The sequence below is a fragment of the Aquarana catesbeiana genome, linkage group LG06 (genome assembly GCF_042186555.1).
Source record: "Aquarana catesbeiana isolate 2022-GZ linkage group LG06, ASM4218655v1, whole genome shotgun sequence".
In the NCBI taxonomy this organism is placed as follows: domain Eukaryota; kingdom Metazoa; phylum Chordata; class Amphibia; order Anura; family Ranidae; genus Aquarana; species Aquarana catesbeiana.
The window spans coordinates 33,214,421-33,220,787 of record NC_133329.1 but is presented as its reverse complement, the minus strand read 5'-3'; the positions used below and the strand labels follow the sequence as shown (position 1 = coordinate 33,220,787).

The 6,367-nt window shown below is 37.2% G+C and overlaps 1 pseudogene; it reads left to right on the top strand.

Annotated features, from left to right (window-relative positions):
* The first annotated feature begins 1,395 nt into the window (after positions 1-1,395).
* On the top strand, positions 1,396-6,219 carry LOC141147541 (interferon-induced very large GTPase 1-like; annotated as a pseudogene).
* Positions 6,220-6,367: the final 148 nt, after the last annotated feature.

The following is a 6,367-nucleotide window of genomic DNA, read 5'->3' as shown; positions in this document are numbered from 1 at the left end:
GGGGCCTGGAGAGCCAGCGGGGCACACCAGAAGAAAAGGATTGGGGCTGCTCTGTCCAAAACGATTGCACAGAGGAGGTAAGTGTAGGCATGTTTATTATTATTTTTATTTTTTTTAAACGAGGCTTTACAACCCCTTTAAACTCCACCACATGTGCTTATAAAATGCGAACTCACCACAGATATTGACCCCCGGTTCAGCAAAGTAAAAAATGCTTAATTTCCAATAGGTTTTCTACCAGAGCAAGTCTGATAATCCTCCTTTACTTTCCAACAGCTATTCCCACTTTCTCCACACACTACTTTAGCTTGCTACTTTACAGCAAGTTTCTGTGTCTTGTTGTATACAGTTATATACAACACAACCGCAGCTCTGGGTTACCCCCCCCCCCAACTCACAATTGAATAAATCCTAATGGCTCATTAACATAGGTGTTCTGGCCATGTGAATGAATTGTTTATTCATGTGGCTGAAGTCACTCTGTTACTCTAGAGGTTCTAATTTGATAGATTTAGCAGGAATTTTGTAAGTTGTGTTTGTGTCCACTAATAATAATTTTTGTGTATTATTGTATTGATAGTATTTGGTACTTTAGTATAGTACTATACTATATATATAGTGTTGATGTTTTCTGGGGAGCCTTGTCAAATCGGCTGTATGGGGCCCCGTGATTTCTAACAGCAGCCCTGACCATGTGACCTCTGCGGTCAATCACAGAAGATTACATGACAGTTGTACACAATTAAAGGCTTTGTTACATGCCTTTCATTGTGTACTATTGTGATGAGCTCTGTGATTTGTCACAGTCATCACATAGTACAGACAAGGCCAATCACAGCCCATCTTTACCATGTGATTAGCTGTGACCAATCACAGATAATCACAATAGTAAACACTGAATGAGTAGTTTTCTTTCAGTAAAAATGGTTACTTATAACTGTAAAATGCACAGTTATAAGCAATCATAGTGTGTAAAAAAAAAAAAGAAAAATTCTGCTCACCTCCCCAGAGTAGTATAGTATTACTATGGTAACACTGGGGTTGATTTACTAAAGGCAAATAGACTGTGCACTTTGCAAAGTGCAGTTGCACTCTCTAAGAGCAGCTGACCCAGAGCTTAGTAAATGAGCAGAAGCTCTGCTGACTTTTATCATCCAATCACATGCCAGCAAAAAAAGCATTTTTTTTTTCCTTGCATGTGATTGAGTATTCTTTGCAAAGTGAAGCTGTACCTCATTTACTAAGCCCTGGCAACTGCACTTGCAGAGGGCAATTGCACTTTGCAAAGTGCACAGTCTATTTGCCTTTAGTAAATCAACCCCTCTGCATTGCTCTTGTCACTCTATGTACAAAAAATATATAAAAAAAAACTGTAATAAATAATATTTTAAAAAATTGAAAAAAAAATTGTTTTACATACTGTCACCAGTCAGAGTCCCTCTATGTGACACCAATGCTGGAAAAGAAAATGATCCATTTGAAGCTATATTTGAGGATCCACAAAGTTCAAGTTCCATGCACCCCATTGATGTCCTCTGTGTACTTCTGCATTGTTCAGACAATATTCTGCAACAGGAGATTGTTAGCAAAATGGCCACATGCCAGTTTGCTGTCCCTCTGCTGCCCCCTGCTGGTGACAGCTCACATTGTACCTTCATTGTGAAAAAGTGGAGACCTCGGTCACTAGCTGACAGCAAAGGGTTCAGAGAGGAAAATGTGGTGAATATTTCCATGCCAGTTATTTATTTTGTAAGATTGGGGAAATCCAAGCTGTCCAAATCCAAAACGCTGAAAAAATGTCTTAATCCAGCCCAGCAGCAATACAACTTCTTCATCCATGATGATATGGAAGGAGGAAACCTTGAGAGGAAAATATCTGAAGGACTTGTGGAAATATCCTGGTATTTTCCCTGCAGTAAATCTGATATTTTTCCAGAAGCCTTTGCAGTGGCCAACCTACCTGGAGACCTAGAGACCAACTGGGACCAGTTCACATTTCTGAGTGAAATCTCATCAGCTGTGTTTATGGAGACAATCAATGAGCCAGAATTCCAATGGTTATCAAAATGTAGTCAGAGTGACACCACATTTTACTTTGCTGTTACTCCTAGTTCAGGAAAAGATAGAGAAAGAGACATTAAATATTCTTCATTGTCTATTACCAGTATTAGGAAGTGAGAAGGAACATGTTGTCTCGAAAAGCAAGTCAGAGAATTATTCAAGTTGCATAAAAAAAATCCAACCAAAACTTCAAAATATTTTAAATGAATGCTCCAAAAATGTAATAGTAGGAGATCTCCCTAAATTCTTTGATAAACATAATGTTGTGATGGATGAAGATACAAATGAATGCCAGAAAGCAAGAGACCTTGCCAATAAAATCACTTGAGAAATCCATGATGTAGCAAAGTATAACAAACAAGTGATGAAATTACAAGAAGATCTCTGGAAACAGTTGTCCAAAATAGAAAAAGAACTTTGCAGAATGAAAAATCAAGGAGAGGAGAATTCAGAAACATATCAGGCTGATTTGCTAAATAAATGCAATAACCTGCGCTCAGAGCAATATAAACAAAAATACAAAGGTATAAAGAGGTTTACAGATGCAATTACTGATTTGTCTCAGAAAGAAAGACAATATTATTTAAAATGGATGAAACTAAAGTGGGGTACACACTATAAGAAAATCGGGCGAACATTCGTCTGATTTTTCTCGATGTTTCACAACAATTCGCACGAAAATTCTTACGAATATTCTTGTACGACATAGGCCTTTTTTTTTGTTCATTGTTTCTGATCATGCGCAGTCTTCCTTCTCTGATTTTTCTTGTACGAAAATCGTACGAGAACAGTATACATTAAACGAAATTCATTCGTTTTCTTCCCGTACAAGAAAAATGTTGGAGTTTGTGCCTTCGGGAATTTTCGTACGAAAATTCGGAATCGGCTGTTGAAAGTTGTGTACACACTATTCGAAAATCGTAAGAAAATTCTTTGGATGAAAATGTTCGCCCGATTTTCTTATAGTGTGTATGAGCATTTAAGCTGGATGCAATTGCTAGACACAATCTGACTGAACTTTAAAGTGCATATAAGGAGAACTGTACCAACACTGCACATAGAAAAGAACTCCAGATCAGAAGCTGTCAGATAGCTCTTTAGGGATAGAACACTTTCTACGTGAACTGGGTCACTTCTATGAAGCTGAAAGTTCTATGACAAATCAAAAACAAATTGAGAGACACCAAAAAAAGTTTTCTAAACTTCCAGTAGCAGCCAATTCTCTGTTAGATGGATTTCCATTGGAGCTTATTGATGGAGATGCCTCCAACATCCCCCTGCAATAGATAACAGATGTTTTGACTGAGTTGAACATCAGAACAAAGGGACAATGTAGATTGAGAGTGATAACTGTGCTAAGAGTGCAGAGTACAGGAAAATCCACCCTTCTCAACACCATGTTTGGTCTGCAGTTCCCGATGACCAGTGGGCGATGCACACGAGGAGCCTTCATGACTCTAAGGGGTTGATTTACCCATAAGGGTAAAAGAGAACTTTCAGGAAAAGCTGGGTTGTTACTTCATCCTGGTTATTGACACTGAGGGGCTGGAAGCTGGATGGCAGCTAGTACATGACAATGAACTGGCCACACTAGTGGTTGAGCTGAGTAATATCACCATAGTCAATATGGCCAGGGAAAACACAATAGAAATGAAGGATGTTTTACAGATTGTGGTCCATGCTTTTCTTAGAATGAAAGAAATTGGAAAGAAGCCCAACTGCCAGTTTGTACACCAAAATGTCAGTGATGTATGCGCTCCTGATAAGAACATGAGAGACACAGAGAAACTTCTGGAACAGTTGAATGAAATGACAAAAGAGGCTGCCAAAATGGAGAAAAAAATGAGATTTCAGCTTTCACTGATGTGATCAAGTAGGAAATTAGGAAGGACAATAGGTACATTCCCGGCTTGTGGCATGGAGACCAAAGAATGGCTCCAGTAAATCTTGGCTACAGCTCAAATGTGTTTGAGCTTAAAATGTATTTGTTTGAATTTTTGGATTGTGAGGAATCTATTAACAAATTATCCAGCATCCTTGACTTTATTGCTTGGACAGAAAGTTTGTGGCGGTCTGTGAAACACGAGAAATTCATCTTCAGTTTTAGAAACAGCCTTGTGGCCAAAGCCTACAATAAATTGTCTTCATGATATTCCTTATGGGAATGGGATTTCTGTAAAATAATTCACAACTGGGTGATCAGCAAAGAAAATGACATTAGAAATCAATCCGGAGAAACATATGAAATCAAGAGCTGCAGAATATTCTTCTGGAGGAAGAAAACAAGATGACTGAATCACTAGAAAAATATTTGAAAACTCAGATTCAAACTCAATTCAAATTAAGTATAAAGAGCCTGAGAAAAGATCTTGAAAGAAACTCTCTCAGCAAGTGTCATGAGGCTGTTTCTATCCAGAAAGGAAAAATAAAAATCCAGGACATTCAGAGTAAATCCCAGACATTGATTGAAGATAAAACAACACATCTTCTGCAAAGATATAGACAGAATAATATTGAAGTAAGTGAAGAAGAAATTCAACAAGAATTTGAGTTGATGTGGAAGACGACGTTATCAGATTTGACGTTAGAAGAACTTAAGAGATGTGATGATGATGATTCCCTTCTTCACCTTCTCAAAAATAACATGAGCAATAAAGGACTTGAGATAAATAGAACATTAATTAGGGTTAAAGTTTTACATCAATATCCAAAGAAAGGTGTCAGGTTTTGCATAGATGATAAAAAGCACTTTGATCACTCCATTAAATCTGTTTTAAGCAATTTAATATTTAAGCAAGAACATAATAATAAGGTTAGAGATCTTGCTGCTTCAATAATTTATATCAGTGATGAGGATATAAAAGAGAAGATGTCTTCCAGTGATGATTACAATGAAATGTACTCCAAGGAACTGCTACACAAGATCAATAATATGCTAAATGATAAAAAATGTGAAAAAGCTTAACTTTAATAAACAGTTTTTGCTGGATATCAAACTTTTCATTTTTGGTAAAGCCTCTCAAGCCTTCCAGAAGTTACATGACAAGTTTATCCATGAGAATGACCCTAAACTTTGCTTAGAAAAGCTAAGGCCTCAGTACTTGTCTACATTTATTAGTATTTTCCACAAAAAAGATGAAAATCAAAGCAGAGGTAGACAGTTTTGTGAATTGTGCCTGAAACCAGCAATAACGGATTATGTTTTCAAACATCTTTGGCAAAAAAATGGTGGATGAGATTCTAAGCAATTGTGAAAATGTCACATTTAGCAGCCAAAGTTTTTTCCAGTGTACCGTTTTAGAGAAGCTTCTAGAATACCTGTCCTATCAAAAATAAGTTCATATAGGAGCTTTACAAAAAACTGGATTTTAACTTACATTATATACAAATATAGCCGAGCATCAACTTTACAAACATTGCAGGGAGTTATTTCGTCATCCATTGACAAGAAAATAAAAACCGCTCTTAAAAATGAAAGATGTTTGAAGGAAAACTGTGTCATGTTTTTTGGAGCAGTTCTGTGAATTGCTAAAAACAGAATTGGTGATTTCACAGAGAGAGTTGAAAGTCATCACATTTCACAACTTGGTGAATGTTCAGCAGTTTTCATCAGAAATTGAACACTTTCTCACAGGGACACAACAACAAATCCTATCAGAATTTAGATCCTTTGATATAGAGTCTGTTCTTACCAGGGTGACGGTGAAGCCTCTGGATGAATTGTTCAGGAAGGTGGTTGGATGTGGCAAGCAGTGTCCTTTTTGTAAAGTCCCCCGTTAGGCCGGAGGGAGCGATCATACGAATCACGCAGCATCCATTTACAGATCAAAAGGATTGGGGCAATGTCTTTTGCGGAAAATGAGCAGTTGGTCATTGATATCTGTTCTATTGCTGTTGTATCTAGCACACATTTTAGAAACAGGCACTGAAATGAAATGGCATCCCTATGAAGAGTATTGTACATGTTACCCAGATTGGACGATTCAGCCTGACTCCAGCATTGAGTGCTCAGATTATTGGAAGTACATCTTTGTAAAGTTTAATCAAGAGTTTGCAAAAGAGTATGAAGCACAACCGACTGAATTGCCAGATATTTGGAAGAAAATCACCAGAGAACATGCACTTCAAAGCCTGAAAAAAGTATTTAATGTTAATTAACTGCCCTATAGTGATTCATAGTAAAGAGAATATTACTAATTGCTTTTCAATGGGGACAGATGAGGATTCACAATATTTTTACTGCCTAAAAGGTCTGCTGCTTAAATAGTAACATACCAACCAAAATGTCATACTGTGTAGGAAATCT